The sequence below is a fragment of the Hyla sarda genome, unplaced genomic scaffold (genome assembly GCF_029499605.1).
Source record: "Hyla sarda isolate aHylSar1 unplaced genomic scaffold, aHylSar1.hap1 scaffold_1518, whole genome shotgun sequence".
Lineage (NCBI taxonomy): Eukaryota > Metazoa > Chordata > Amphibia > Anura > Hylidae > Hyla > Hyla sarda.
Genome location: NW_026608152.1, coordinates 23,446 through 39,906, shown reverse-complemented (window position 1 = coordinate 39,906; position 16,461 = coordinate 23,446). Strand labels below are relative to the sequence as shown.

The 16,461-nt window shown below is 44.8% G+C and overlaps 3 non-coding genes and 3 pseudogenes across 3 annotated transcripts; all 6 read right to left on the bottom strand.

Annotated features, from left to right (window-relative positions):
• Positions 1 to 1,569: 1,569 nt before the first annotated feature.
• LOC130309226 (U2 spliceosomal RNA) lies at positions 1,570 to 1,760 on the bottom strand. Its single transcript, XR_008857923.1, has one exon. It is a non-coding gene; the product is annotated as a U2 spliceosomal RNA (small nuclear RNA).
• A 2,105-nt stretch (positions 1,761 to 3,865) lies between these two features.
• LOC130309253 (U2 spliceosomal RNA) lies at positions 3,866 to 4,046 on the bottom strand (annotated as a pseudogene).
• A 692-nt stretch (positions 4,047 to 4,738) lies between these two features.
• LOC130309255 (U2 spliceosomal RNA) lies at positions 4,739 to 4,898 on the bottom strand (annotated as a pseudogene).
• A 2,110-nt stretch (positions 4,899 to 7,008) lies between these two features.
• LOC130309260 (U2 spliceosomal RNA) lies at positions 7,009 to 7,199 on the bottom strand. Its single transcript, XR_008857950.1, has one exon. It is a non-coding gene; the product is annotated as a U2 spliceosomal RNA (small nuclear RNA).
• A 2,100-nt stretch (positions 7,200 to 9,299) lies between these two features.
• On the bottom strand, positions 9,300 to 9,490 carry LOC130309259 (U2 spliceosomal RNA). The gene has a single exon (XR_008857949.1). It is a non-coding gene; the product is annotated as a U2 spliceosomal RNA (small nuclear RNA).
• Positions 9,491 to 11,593: 2,103 nt separating this feature from the next.
• Positions 11,594 to 11,806, bottom strand: LOC130309252 (U2 spliceosomal RNA; annotated as a pseudogene).
• Between the last annotated feature and the right edge of the window lie 4,655 nt (positions 11,807 to 16,461).

Below are 16,461 nucleotides of genomic sequence, written 5' to 3'. Positions count from 1 at the left end.
AAATCCCTATGGTTACATACACAACAAAGCTGGGTTGTTGTTGTTTACACTCTGCAAGGCCTGTGGAAGTGAGTGACATCATAGCACTGTAGTTCTGAGGGTTGTAGATGGATGCAACAATCTCCTGTTGCTTCTATGAAGGCCGTAATAGACGACATCACCAAACAGCTCCATAGTCACATACACAGCAAAGGAGAGATGTTGTTTACACCTAGTGATGTCAGTGGTATTGAGTGACATCATAGCACAGTGCTAAGGCTCCTGGGCCTGGACACAGCAGCGGCTGCAATATCTCAACGGAGAATACGTTTATATATATGTGTGTGTGTGCGCGTATATATATATATATATATATATATATATATATATATATATATATATTTCTCCGCCGAAATCACTTTTAAACCCATTTCCACCTTTTTTTCCCTTCTCTTCCTCTTACTTTTTTTTCACGTTTTTTTACGTTTTTCTCCTTTTCGCCTCTTTTCTGGGCGTATTATTCTTCTTTTTCTTCTTTTTTTTCGTCTAATGCATACCCCATCAGTGCAGCAATGCTTATTCAATACCGCCAGCAGATGGAGACACTGGGGGATAATTTTCTAAGGATTTATACTGATTTTTCCTGTCTGAATTTGTCGCACAGAAAGTTGCAGGCCAAATATGTGCGACATTTCTGCGACTTTAGCTTCTAGAGCATTTTTACAACATTATACATAGGTGCTGAATACATAAAAAGCGACTGTTCAGCGACAGACAAGTCGCATCGGCTGAAAGTAGGCCAGAATGTCAGTCCATGTTGGAGCAGGTTTAGATACAGTCTAAAGCATAGATCTCAAAGTCTGTGCACAGAATTTAGCAAGGGCCTCGCACCTTCTGATGCATCAGGTAGGTGCACAATAGCATAGCCTAACCCTCTGTACTTTGGTCTATATTGATGCGGGACATAGACAGCCAGCTGATGACCAATCCATTAGTGCAATGGATGGCTGGAAGCATTTGTCTTTGCCTTTGCAATACCACAGAAGCAATGCATGGTCAATGTACAGCAATGACACACCTGTGTGAACAGCCAGGAGACCCCCCCCCCCCCCCCCCCATGTTATGTTACATAGTTACATAGTTAGTACGGTCGAAAAAAGACATATGTCCATCAAGTTCAACCAGGGAATTAAGGGGTAGGGGTGTGGCGCGATATTGGGGAAGGGATGAGATTTTATATTTCTTCATAAGCATTAATCTTATTTTGTCAATTAGGAACATTCAGCACCCACCCGCTATCAAGGCAGCTGCCTATCATGTCATGCCCTACCTGCACAGGTGTGCTGGCTACTCAAATGATCCAATTAAGGAGGCCATTTAGTCAGCAGCAGCAGAAGTCCTGTGCCTGGACGCTCCAACAGCGGCCAGACACAAGCAGAAGCAGAAGCAGCAGAAGCAGCAGCAGCACCACCTTTTGCTTTTTGGCTGCAGAAGCAGCAGCAGCAAGGCCCACAGGGCTGGCTAGCTGGCTAGCCAGCAAGCAAGCAGGTAGCAATGAAAGTAGGAATCTTTCTTTTTAACCCTGTAAGGGGGTGGTGCACTGTACCCGAAGATACTGCCATATCGGGTCAATGCATAGGGCGACGGAAGCAAGCTTCGAAATCAGCCCCCGTTCTCAAAAATCCATTTAATATATGGTCCCCAGATAGGGGACGTATCAGATATTAAACTGATAAGAACAGATACTACACTTGATCTTAGCCAAAAGGCCGAGAAGCGATAACCGTGAAAGGGGCGGGCCCAACAAGGTCCCCTTCATGGGCACTATCACTGCTTGCTGTCAGGGAGGCTGCCAGACAATTTTCCATGCACACTCTGGGCTGGGGGGCAGTCAACCACCAGTACACACAGCAGAACCTAAACCCATACCATTATTGCTAAGCAGCAAGACAGGGGCCCATTGCACTCCCACGGGGCCTTTTTAAATGCAATCCATAACCCGGATTTGCCAGGAACCCTTCTTACTCCTCCTACTTGCATGTGACACTGGGCTTAGGATCTGCATAGGAAACACACACACAAGCACACACCTACCTTTGTTGCCTGCAGATGCCTCCTTGGCTGTCCCCAAACGGTATCAAACCAACACCCACGGGAAGCTGTAAGCATAGAGGACATGCCTGCACCCCATTGGACTTACCTGTGTGGGTTAAATCCGGGTTATTTGACAACCTATGGCGGTGATGGTTCTGCTCAGGCAGAGCAGTGCTGATGCTCCTCATAAAGCTGTCGCTGCTGTGAAGGTTCTAGGTGACATCACAAATCCCTATGGTTACATACACAACAAAGCTGGGTTGTTGTTGTTTACACTCTGCAAGGCCTGTGGAAGTGAGTGACATCATAGCACTGTAGTTCTGAGGGTTGTAGATGGATGCAACAATCTCCTGTTGCTTCTATGAAGGCCATAATAGACGACATCACCAAACAGCTCCATAGTCACATACACAGCAAAGGAGAGATGTTGTTTACACCTAGTGATGTCAGTGGTATTGAGTGACATCATAGCACAGTGCTAAGGCTCCTGGGCCTGGACACAGCAGCGGCTGCAATATCTCAACGGAGAATACGTTTATATATATGTGTGTGTGTGCGCGTATATATATATATATATATATATATATATATATATATATATATATTTCTCCGCCGAAATCACTTTTAAACCCATTTCCACCTTTTTTTCCCTTCTCTTCCTCTTACTTTTTTTTCACGTTTTTTTACGTTTTTCTCCTTTTCGCCTCTTTTCTGGGCGTATTATTCTTCTTTTTCTTCTTTTTTTTCGTCTAATGCATACCCCATCAGTGCAGCAATGCTTATTCAATACCGCCAGCAGATGGAGACACTGGGGGATAATTTTCTAAGGATTTATACTGATTTTTCCTGTCTGAATTTGTCGCACAGAAAGTTGCAGGCCAAATATGTGCGACATTTCTGCGACTTTAGCTTCTAGAGCATTTTTACAACATTATACATAGGTGCTGAATACATAAAAAGCGACTGTTCAGCGACAGACAAGTCGCATCGGCTGAAAGTAGGCCAGAATGTCAGTCCATGTTGGAGCAGGTTTAGATACAGTCTAAAGCATAGATCTCAAAGTCTGTGCACAGAATTTAGCAAGGGCCTCGCACCTTCTGATGCATCAGGTAGGTGCACAATAGCATAGCCTAACCCTCTGTACTTTGGTCTATATTGATGCGGGACATAGACAGCCAGCTGATGACCAATCCATTAGTGCAATGGATGGCTGGAAGCATTTGTCTTTGCCTTTGCAATACCACAGAAGCAATGCATGGTCAATGTACAGCAATGACACACCTGTGTGAACAGCCAGGAGACCCCCCCCCCCCCCCCCCATGTTATGTTACATAGTTACATAGTTAGTACGGTCGAAAAAAGACATATGTCCATCAAGTTCAACCAGGGAATTAAGGGGTAGGGGTGTGGCGCGATATTGGGGAAGGGATGAGATTTTATATTTCTTCATAAGCATTAATCTTATTTTGTCAATTAGGAACATTCAGCACCCACCCGCTATCAAGGCAGCTGCCTATCATGTCATGCCCTACCTGCACAGGTGTGCTGGCTACTCAAATGATCCAATTAAGGAGGCCATTTAGTCAGCAGCAGCAGAAGTCCTGTGCCTGGACGCTCCAACAGCGGCCAGACACAAGCAGAAGCAGAAGCAGCAGAAGCAGCAGCAGCACCACCTTTTGCTTTTTGGCTGCAGAAGCAGCAGCAGCAAGGCCCACAGGGCTGGCTAGCTGGCTAGCCAGCAAGCAAGCAGGTAGCAATGAAAGTAGGAATCTTTCTTTTTAACCCTGTAAGGGGGTGGTGCACTGTACCCGAAGATACTGCCATATCGGGTCAATGCATAGGGCGACGGAAGCAAGCTTCGAAATCAGCCCCCGTTCTCAAAAATCCATTTAATATATGGTCCCCAGATAGGGGACGTATCAGATATTAAACTGATAAGAACAGATTTTTTTTTTTTTTTATCTAAAGCCGAGGAACGTGCTTTCGATTCACCCAAAGTGCAAGAAAAAGTGCAAACGTGTTACACTAAAAAAACGTGCACAAAGGATGCGGTCTATCGCAAGCCCTTCTCCGATAGGAGAGAGGCCCCCCAACAAACCTTACCCTTCGCCTCCGGACCAAAAGGTACCTGCGAGGTTCCAGGTTCGATGTCCCTTTTCGCCGAAGCTACTAGGAGACCACAAATGCTCCCGGCATCCCCCTTGGCGTTAGCCAAGGTATCTGCCCGCAGAGCCGATTACGGTAGGTACCCTGCGAAGCAGGAGTACCCGGGGTGTTTGCAGGGAGGTGCGGAACCTAATGGCCACACACACCTCCCCTAGACCGCCAGGAGGGACACCCAGAAGGGCTACCGCATCCTGACAAATCCTGTGAACACACAACACGCAAAAAGTGACACAGTGAGACAAAAAATAAATAAATAAGTGAATGTGTGCAGATATACTGCCCGGACATCCGGCCGGATCTATAAAAATTTCTCTGATCCTAGCCAGAAGGCCGGGAATCAAGAGGTGAGTGCCACAAGGTGAAGAGATTATGGTGCCCGTGCTTCAACTCAGTGAGCCTATTCTCCCAGTGAGTTTCGGCACCTCGGGGTCACCACTCCCCGAGGCACAAAAGTACCTCGGCTCTAGACCCTCTCAGCCTCATGGCGAGACCCGGAGGGAACAGGTCACATCGGGGCAGCCGTCGAGCTGATTCCTCAGAACCAGCCCCGGAAAGCCCTGGTACACCTGCATCCTCCATGCAGCACCCATCCCCACCAGCATGAAAACTGATAAGAACAGATACTACACTTGATCTTAGCCAAAAGGCCGAGAAGCGATAACCGTGAAAGGGGCGGGCCCAACAAGGTCCCCTTCATGGGCACTATCGCTGCTTGCTGTCAGGGAGGCTGCCAGACAATTTTCCATGCACACTCTGGGCTGGGGGGCAGTCAACCACCAGTACACACAGCAGAACCTAAACCCATACCATTATTGCTAAGCAGCAAGACAGGGGCCCATTGCACTCCCACGGGGCCTTTTTAAATGCAATCCATAACCCGGATTTGCCAGGAACCCTTCTTACTCCTCCTACTTGCATGTGACACTGGGCTTAGGATCTGCATAGGAAACACACACACAAGCACACACCTACCTTTGTTGCCTGCAGATGCCTCCTTGGCTGTCCCCAAACGGTATCAAACCAACACCCACGGGAAGCTGTAAGCATAGAGGACATGCCTGCACCCCATTGGACTTACCTGTGTGGGTTAAATCCGGGTTATTTGACAACCTATGGCGGTGATGGTTCTGCTCAGGCAGAGCAGTGCTGATGCTCCTCATAAAGCTGTCGCTGCTGTGAAGGTTCTAGGTGACATCACAAATCCCTATGGTTACATACACAACAAAGCTGGGTTGTTGTTGTTTACACTCTGCAAGGCCTGTGGAAGTGAGTGACATCATAGCACTGTAGTTCTGAGGGTTGTAGATGGATGCAACAATCTCCTGTTGCTTCTATGAAGGCCGTAATAGACGACATCACCAAACAGCTCCATAGTCACATACACAGCAAAGGAGAGATGTTGTTTACACCTAGTGATGTCAGTGGTATTGAGTGACATCATAGCACAGTGCTAAGGCTCCTGGGCCTGGACACAGCAGCGGCTGCAATATCTCAACGGAGAATACGTTTATATATATGTGTGTGTGTGCGCGTATATATATATATATATATATATATATATATATATATATATATATTTCTCCGCCGAAATCACTTTTAAACCCATTTCCACCTTTTTTTCCCTTCTCTTCCTCTTACTTTTTTTTCACGTTTTTTTACGTTTTTCTCCTTTTCGCCTCTTTTCTGGGCGTATTATTCTTCTTTTTCTTCTTTTTTTTCGTCTAATGCATACCCCATCAGTGCAGCAATGCTTATTCAATACCGCCAGCAGATGGAGACACTGGGGGATAATTTTCTAAGGATTTATACTGATTTTTCCTGTCTGAATTTGTCGCACAGAAAGTTGCAGGCCAAATATGTGCGACATTTCTGCGACTTTAGCTTCTAGAGCATTTTTACAACATTATACATAGGTGCTGAATACATAAAAAGCGACTGTTCAGCGACAGACAAGTCGCATCGGCTGAAAGTAGGCCAGAATGTCAGTCCATGTTGGAGCAGGTTTAGATACAGTCTAAAGCATAGATCTCAAAGTCTGTGCACAGAATTTAGCAAGGGCCTCGCACCTTCTGATGCATCAGGTAGGTGCACAATAGCATAGCCTAACCCTCTGTACTTTGGTCTATATTGATGCGGGACATAGACAGCCAGCTGATGACCAATCCATTAGTGCAATGGATGGCTGGAAGCATTTGTCTTTGCCTTTGCAATACCACAGAAGCAATGCATGGTCAATGTACAGCAATGACACACCTGTGTGAACAGCCAGGAGACCCCCCCCCCCCCCCCCCCCCCCATGTTATGTTACATAGTTACATAGTTAGTACGGTCGAAAAAAGACATATGTCCATCAAGTTCAACCAGGGAATTAAGGGGTAGGGGTGTGGCGCGATATTGGGGAAGGGATGAGATTTTATATTTCTTCATAAGCATTAATCTTATTTTGTCAATTAGGAACATTCAGCACCCACCCGCTATCAAGGCAGCTGCCTATCATGTCATGCCCTACCTGCACAGGTGTGCTGGCTACTCAAATGATCCAATTAAGGAGGCCATTTAGTCAGCAGCAGCAGAAGTCCTGTGCCTGGACGCTCCAACAGCGGCCAGACACAAGCAGAAGCAGAAGCAGCAGAAGCAGCAGCAGCACCACCTTTTGCTTTTTGGCTGCAGAAGCAGCAGCAGCAAGGCCCACAGGGCTGGCTAGCTGGCTAGCCAGCAAGCAAGCAGGTAGCAATGAAAGTAGGAATCTTTCTTTTTAACCCTGTAAGGGGGTGGTGCACTGTACCCGAAGATACTGCCATATCGGGTCAATGCATAGGGCGACGGAAGCAAGCTTCGAAATCAGCCCCCGTTCTCAAAAATCCATTTAATATATGGTCCCCAGATAGGGGACGTATCAGATATTAAACTGATAAGAACAGATACTACACTTGATCTTAGCCAAAAGGCCGAGAAGCGATAACCGTGAAAGGGGCGGGCCCAACAAGGTCCCCTTCATGGGCACTATCACTGCTTGCTGTCAGGGAGGCTGCCAGACAATTTTCCATGCACACTCTGGGCTGGGGGGCAGTCAACCACCAGTACACACAGCAGAACCTAAACCCATACCATTATTGCTAAGCAGCAAGACAGGGGCCCATTGCACTCCCACGGGGCCTTTTTAAATGCAATCCATAACCCGGATTTGCCAGGAACCCTTCTTACTCCTCCTACTTGCATGTGACACTGGGCTTAGGATCTGCATAGGAAACACACACACAAGCACACACCTACCTTTGTTGCCTGCAGATGCCTCCTTGGCTGTCCCCAAACGGTATCAAACCAACACCCACGGGAAGCTGTAAGCATAGAGGACATGCCTGCACCCCATTGGACTTACCTGTGTGGGTTAAATCCGGGTTATTTGACAACCTATGGCGGTGATGGTTCTGCTCAGGCAGAGCAGTGCTGATGCTCCTCATAAAGCTGTCGCTGCTGTGAAGGTTCTAGGTGACATCACAAATCCCTATGGTTACATACACAACAAAGCTGGGTTGTTGTTGTTTACACTCTGCAAGGCCTGTGGAAGTGAGTGACATCATAGCACTGTAGTTCTGAGGGTTGTAGATGGATGCAACAATCTCCTGTTGCTTCTATGAAGGCCGTAATAGACGACATCACCAAACAGCTCCATAGTCACATACACAGCAAAGGAGAGATGTTGTTTACACCTAGTGATGTCAGTGGTATTGAGTGACATCATAGCACAGTGCTAAGGCTCCTGGGCCTGGACACAGCAGCGGCTGCAATATCTCAACGGAGAATACGTTTATATATATGTGTGTGTGTGCGCGTATATATATATATATATATATATATATATATATATATTTCTCCGCCGAAATCACTTTTAAACCCATTTCCACCTTTTTTTCCCTTCTCTTCCTCTTACTTTTTTTTCACGTTTTTTTACGTTTTTCTCCTTTTCGCCTCTTTTCTGGGCGTATTATTCTTCTTTTTCTTCTTTTTTTTCGTCTAATGCATACCCCATCAGTGCAGCAATGCTTATTCAATACCGCCAGCAGATGGAGACACTGGGGGATAATTTTCTAAGGATTTATACTGATTTTTCCTGTCTGAATTTGTCGCACAGAAAGTTGCAGGCCAAATATGTGCGACATTTCTGCGACTTTAGCTTCTAGAGCATTTTTACAACATTATACATAGGTGCTGAATACATAAAAAGCGACTGTTCAGCGACAGACAAGTCGCATCGGCTGAAAGTAGGCCAGAATGTCAGTCCATGTTGGAGCAGGTTTAGATACAGTCTAAAGCATAGATCTCAAAGTCTGTGCACAGAATTTAGCAAGGGCCTCGCACCTTCTGATGCATCAGGTAGGTGCACAATAGCATAGCCTAACCCTCTGTACTTTGGTCTATATTGATGCGGGACATAGACAGCCAGCTGATGACCAATCCATTAGTGCAATGGATGGCTGGAAGCATTTGTCTTTGCCTTTGCAATACCACAGAAGCAATGCATGGTCAATGTACAGCAATGACACACCTGTGTGAACAGCCAGGAGACCCCCCCCCCCCCCCCCCCCCATGTTATGTTACATAGTTACATAGTTAGTACGGTCGAAAAAAGACATATGTCCATCAAGTTCAACCAGGGAATTAAGGGGTAGGGGTGTGGCGCGATATTGGGGAAGGGATGAGATTTTATATTTCTTCATAAGCATTAATCTTATTTTGTCAATTAGGAACATTCAGCACCCACCCGCTATCAAGGCAGCTGCCTATCATGTCATGCCCTACCTGCACAGGTGTGCTGGCTACTCAAATGATCCAATTAAGGAGGCCATTTAGTCAGCAGCAGCAGAAGTCCTGTGCCTGGACGCTCCAACAGCGGCCAGACACAAGCAGAAGCAGAAGCAGCAGAAGCAGCAGCAGCACCACCTTTTGCTTTTTGGCTGCAGAAGCAGCAGCAGCAAGGCCCACAGGGCTGGCTAGCTGGCTAGCCAGCAAGCAAGCAGGTAGCAATGAAAGTAGGAATCTTTCTTTTTAACCCTGTAAGGGGGTGGTGCACTGTACCCGAAGATACTGCCATATCGGGTCAATGCATAGGGCGACGGAAGCAAGCTTCGAAATCAGCCCCCGTTCTCAAAAATCCATTTAATATATGGTCCCCAGATAGGGGACGTATCAGATATTAAACTGATAAGAACAGATACTACACTTGATCTTAGCCAAAAGGCCGAGAAGCGATAACCGTGAAAGGGGCGGGCCCAACAAGGTCCCCTTCATGGGCACTATCACTGCTTGCTGTCAGGGAGGCTGCCAGACAATTTTCCATGCACACTCTGGGCTGGGGGGCAGTCAACCACCAGTACACACAGCAGAACCTAAACCCATACCATTATTGCTAAGCAGCAAGACAGGGGCCCATTGCACTCCCACGGGGCCTTTTTAAATGCAATCCATAACCCGGATTTGCCAGGAACCCTTCTTACTCCTCCTACTTGCATGTGACACTGGGCTTAGGATCTGCATAGGAAACACACACACAAGCACACACCTACCTTTGTTGCCTGCAGATGCCTCCTTGGCTGTCCCCAAACGGTATCAAACCAACACCCACGGGAAGCTGTAAGCATAGAGGACATGCCTGCACCCCATTGGACTTACCTGTGTGGGTTAAATCCGGGTTATTTGACAACCTATGGCGGTGATGGTTCTGCTCAGGCAGAGCAGTGCTGATGCTCCTCATAAAGCTGTCGCTGCTGTGAAGGTTCTAGGTGACATCACAAATCCCTATGGTTACATACACAACAAAGCTGGGTTGTTGTTGTTTACACTCTGCAAGGCCTGTGGAAGTGAGTGACATCATAGCACTGTAGTTCTGAGGGTTGTAGATGGATGCAACAATCTCCTGTTGCTTCTATGAAGGCCGTAATAGACGACATCACCAAACAGCTCCATAGTCACATACACAGCAAAGGAGAGATGTTGTTTACACCTAGTGATGTCAGTGGTATTGAGTGACATCATAGCACAGTGCTAAGGCTCCTGGGCCTGGACACAGCAGCGGCTGCAATATCTCAACGGAGAATACGTTTATATATATGTGTGTGTGTGCGCGTATATATATATATATATATATATATATATATATATATATATATTTCTCCGCCGAAATCACTTTTAAACCCATTTCCACCTTTTTTTCCCTTCTCTTCCTCTTACTTTTTTTTCACGTTTTTTTACGTTTTTCTCCTTTTCGCCTCTTTTCTGGGCGTATTATTCTTCTTTTTCTTCTTTTTTTTCGTCTAATGCATACCCCATCAGTGCAGCAATGCTTATTCAATACCGCCAGCAGATGGAGACACTGGGGGATAATTTTCTAAGGATTTATACTGATTTTTCCTGTCTGAATTTGTCGCACAGAAAGTTGCAGGCCAAATATGTGCGACATTTCTGCGACTTTAGCTTCTAGAGCATTTTTACAACATTATACATAGGTGCTGAATACATAAAAAGCGACTGTTCAGCGACAGACAAGTCGCATCGGCTGAAAGTAGGCCAGAATGTCAGTCCATGTTGGAGCAGGTTTAGATACAGTCTAAAGCATAGATCTCAAAGTCTGTGCACAGAATTTAGCAAGGGCCTCGCACCTTCTGATGCATCAGGTAGGTGCACAATAGCATAGCCTAACCCTCTGTACTTTGGTCTATATTGATGCGGGACATAGACAGCCAGCTGATGACCAATCCATTAGTGCAATGGATGGCTGGAAGCATTTGTCTTTGCCTTTGCAATACCACAGAAGCAATGCATGGTCAATGTACAGCAATGACACACCTGTGTGAACAGCCAGGAGACCCCCCCCCCCCCCCCCCATGTTATGTTACATAGTTACATAGTTAGTACGGTCGAAAAAAGACATATGTCCATCAAGTTCAACCAGGGAATTAAGGGGTAGGGGTGTGGCGCGATATTGGGGAAGGGATGAGATTTTATATTTCTTCATAAGCATTAATCTTATTTTGTCAATTAGGAACATTCAGCACCCACCCGCTATCAAGGCAGCTGCCTATCATGTCATGCCCTACCTGCACAGGTGTGCTGGCTACTCAAATGATCCAATTAAGGAGGCCATTTAGTCAGCAGCAGCAGAAGTCCTGTGCCTGGACGCTCCAACAGCGGCCAGACACAAGCAGAAGCAGAAGCAGCAGAAGCAGCAGCAGCACCACCTTTTGCTTTTTGGCTGCAGAAGCAGCAGCAGCAAGGCCCACAGGGCTGGCTAGCTGGCTAGCCAGCAAGCAAGCAGGTAGCAATGAAAGTAGGAATCTTTCTTTTTAACCCTGTAAGGGGGTGGTGCACTGTACCCGAAGATACTGCCATATCGGGTCAATGCATAGGGCGACGGAAGCAAGCTTCGAAATCAGCCCCCGTTCTCAAAAATCCATTTAATATATGGTCCCCAGATAGGGGACGTATCAGATATTAAACTGATAAGAACAGATTTTTTTTTTTTTTTTTTTAACTTGACTACCCTTACGGGGGCAACTTTATTAAAAATTAAATAATGTTAACAAAGTTGTGCAAATATGTCAATAAATACAGTTACATATAAATAACATATTTACAACATATTAAAACATAAAATGGGCACTTGGTGGCTTTACAAGATAGAATTCCATTCTTTTAAAAACCATTTTCTAGATAAAAGCGGAAATCTCTTCTTGTCTAAAAGATAGTACTGGTACATTTCATAAAAACAGATAGATAAAATGTCCTTCACAGATAAAACCTCATGCTTGAACAATAAAATATTCCTGGCCTTCCACAGAGCTGCCTTCACACAGTTTATGATCTTCCATGCAATAGTCTCTTGAGTCCGTGTTGGGCATTCCAGGCAACAATAAAAAACCACTGCAATATTTAAGTCTTTTAGTCCAGTTATCCTTTTTACCAGAGGGAGTATCTTTGTCCATATTTTCTGCGAGTAAAAACAAGTCCATATTAGATGGTGCACGGTCTCCTCTTGTCGGCATCCCTCCCTCGGGCAGGTTGCAGAGTTGGATAATCCTCTTCGGTGCTGGAATGCCCGGCATGGAAGACACTCGTGTGCGCAGCTCCAGGCCAGGTCCTTCTGTGAATTAAAAAGATAATTAATACTCAACATCTTCCAAATCTGTATACACTTCTGTTCGTTAAAATTTTTGATGGGAGTCACGGTACTGGTTTCTTTTATTTCCTTTAGTAGTTTTTTGCTATTGCACAGATCCTGAACACTTTTACCTTTAAAATTATATAAGTTTAAAATTTTTCCTAAAATCATGTATTGAGGGGGTAAATTCAAAGAATAAGGGCAACTTAAAACTGTAGAAAACCAGCCGTTCCTCCGCATAAAATAACCAGTATTAAAACGAACAAAATAAGACCAGTAGCTATCTTTAAAAACAGTAGTAAAACACATGCTAAAAAACTTTATTAAAAGGAAAGCTTTAAAATCTGGAAAATCCTTACCGCCCCTGGAGTTCGGTTTTATCACAATTTGTCTCTTTAATTTTTCGCTCTTAGAACTCCAAAAGAAAGTAAAACAAGCTTTTGTTATTTTCTTTAGAACCATTTCGGGGGGTGGGAAAACCAGACTTAAATACAATAAAATAGGTAAAAGCACCATTTTTGTAATTAAAACCTTCCCTTCCATTGTAAGTTCTCGCATGTTCCACATACATATTTTCTTATTTATTTTTTGAGCCACCAAGTCCCAGCTATTAAAACCATTATTAGACTCGTCAAAGGAGACACCTAAAATCTGCACCGACTCAGACACAGGGACGGGCACATCATACAAAGGCATTCCGCCTATGTTTAAAATGTTACTTTTGTTAAAATTGACTTTAAAACCGGAGGCACAATTAAAATATTGAATCTGTTTTAGCGTCTTCTGAAGCGATGGGGTGTCCCTGCAAAACACCGCAACATCGTCCATGTACCCCACTACCTTCGCCTCTAGTCCCCCTCCTCCTGGCAGGGGGACTCCATGGATCTGCTTATCCTTTCGTATTGTACATAAAAGAGGCTCTATTGCGCAAATGAAGAGTAGTGGGGACAAGGGACACCCCTGCTTCACTCCGGAATTTAAAATCACGCCCTGTGTCTTAAAACCATTTACTAAAATTTTACTAGTACAGTTATCATAAAAAGCTCTAAGAGACAATAAAAAGCCATCAGGTATACCCATTTTCTCTAAAACCTTAAAAAGATAAAAATGTGACACCCTGTCGAAAGCTTTTTCAAAATCTATGGATAAAACCGCCAGCTTTCCTTTTCTTAATTTGGTGTCGCTAATTACATCCTTTAAAAGGTTTAGGTTCTCCCATAAACTCCTCCCAGGCACCCCACAGACTTGGTTTGTATGAATTATTTTATGGATTACGTTCTTTAAGCTGTTAGCACACAGTTTCGCCATTATTTTATAGTCGCAGTTCAGAAGGGTGATTGGTCTCCAGTTTTTGAGTTCCGACCGGTCTCCCTTTTTGAATAGCAGGGAGACATCACCCTTCTTCCATGAGCCTGGGAGGATTTTAGACTTAAAGACTTCCGTAAAAAGGGAGAACAAATCTTCTTTTAAAATACCATAAAAAGTAACATAAAATTCAATGGGTATACCATCCGGCCCAGGCACTTTACCTGTTTTAAAACTCTTGACGGTCTCTAAAATCTCCTGCTCTGAAATATTCTGCAATAAAAAAGACTGTGAGACAGGATCTAAAAAATTGGTGATCTCCTTTAACGAGTCATTCATAAAACATTCATCAATGTGTTTTACATTAAAAAGATCCGCATAAAACTCTTGCACCTTTTTAAAAATACCCTGTACATCATTCACTCCTTCAATGTTTTCTATTAACCTTCTATTTTCATGTATTTTCTTAAAAAAATACCTGGAGCAGGTCTCGTTTTCCTCAAGATGCTGTATTCGAGACCTAAAGATAATTTCTTTTCCTTTCTGCTCCAGGCACTTAGTTATTTCTTTTTTAAGATCATGTACCTCCTTCTCCACCTCCATCCCATGTGCTCTGAATTTGTACAGGGTTTGCAGACGAGTATTTAGGATATTATAAAATTCACGTTTTTCTTTAGCTTTCCTAACCCCAACACGGATAAAAAATTCTTTTATTTTTAGTTTCATTTTTTCCCACCAGATACTGGTGGGAGTGTTGGGGTCTTTTGCTCGTCTGCATTCCTTGTAAAAGGTGATAAAATCTGATAAAACCTGCGGATCTTCTAAAAGGGACACGTTTAACTTCCAGGCATTCCTACCAGTTCTCCTTTTAAAATCACTTTTAACTTTAAAATACAATAATTTATGGTCAGAAAAAACATTGGTAAAAAGATCACAGTTAAAAGGCAGTACTTGATAAGAACAAAAAATAAAATCTATCCTGGAGCTACAGCTTGCATTGCTCCAGGTAACACCGTCTTCCTCTGGTACGTTAAAATTACATTTTTTAAAAACATCAGTGAGATTAAAATCTAAAATCAAGTTTTTTAACATAAAAGACGTCTTATCATAGTTCCTACTCACTGCGTTCGAAAAACGGCGTTCTCCCCTTAAAATACAATTAAAATCACCTGATAAAACAAGAGGACTAGAATTGTTAATAAAAAGGGGTAAAATCTCCAACATTTTTATTCTTTCATTCTTATCAGGAGAACCATAAAAATTTAAAAACTGCCATTTAATACCATTAATAAAAGCGCTGACCAATAAAATTCTGCCTGGTAAAATTTCGTTAAAACTCTCAATTAAAACGTTCCCTTTAAAAAGTATGGCGACCCCTGCTGATCTGGACTCATTTGATCCAGACCAGACTGATGGACCGTGCACCCAATCATCTTCATATTCTTTATAATTTAATCTGTGCGGGATGCCACATTCCTGCAGGAAAAGGACGGAAGCAGCAAAAACCGACAAGTAATTAAATAGGGCAACCCTTCTTACTCTGGCGCTCACACTTCTCACGTTCAAGGACAGACCGGACAACTCAGCCATGGGAATGTACAAGAAAACGTCTTACACCTCTGATTCCCCCTCCGAAGCCTCATACCCCCCAAAATCTGACTCAACTGTACGCATAGAGGAAGCAGGAGAGGAGGCACCATCACTCAGCCGACCCCCCTCCTCCATCATGATTGAGGCATAGTTGTTCTCGGGCATCCTGGCAATCAGGGCTCCAGACTCATTGGGTTCTTCCACCTCTTGCCCCTCCATAGGGGTCGGGTGTTCACTTAGTTCCGTCTCTGGTACCTCAGAGACGGTCACCCCTGAAACCTCCTCCTGGCAGGGAGGAGGGGGGGTATCCCCTATGGGGACCTGTGGAGGAACGTCACTTGGGTTCCCTGCATCCGCAGGTACTTCCATCGGCTCCCCCTGGACCGCCTCCGAATAGAGTCTTCTGGAGCCCCTCCGCCTTTTAACCTTCACCTCTCCACCCGGATCATCGCTCTCAGGGGGACCCTGAGCCAGAGGTTGCTGAGGAGCGGATTCGGCCGCCGTCCGCTCCTCTCTTAACCCAGCATGCTCCTGGGGGCCAGTTTTTTCACCACTTGCACGTTTTTTGGCCATCCTCTGCTCTTTAGGGTCCCCTCCTTTTGCCTGAGGGGGGTCTTTCTCCTTCTCCATCTCACCGCTTACCTCTTGTGGGGGGGTAATCACTGGCTCTGCTTGCCTCGGCTGGTGTCCCGGTTGCTGTCCTTGCTGCCTCCAGGGTTGCCACTGCTGCTCCGTCCTATGTCTGTGGGGACAAGAGGAGAAAAGGTGACCGAATTGTTGACAGAAATTGCACCTCCCTCCTCTTGTGCATTTCTCTGTCTCGTGCTGTGTGCTACCACATTTTTTGCATGTACTTTCACAGTTTTCTTTTGTGTGTCCATATCTGTGACACTTCCTGCAGTAGCTTGGCATCCCCGCATAAAAGAGGTCGCCACACATATTATTTATTTTAAAACGAGCTGGTGGTAGTTGTATTCCCCCTGGCAATCTGTCATCTTTTTTGCATGTAACCTGAAATCTCCACTTAGATGTCCAGATGCCACAGCTGTTCATGATTTTTCCTCTGCACTCAACCTTACTAAAATAGACTTGTAAAAACAACTCAACATCGTGTAGGTTGGCGAAAGGGGAATACATCTTTACTACCACCAGCTTAATATCGTCTAGAACGT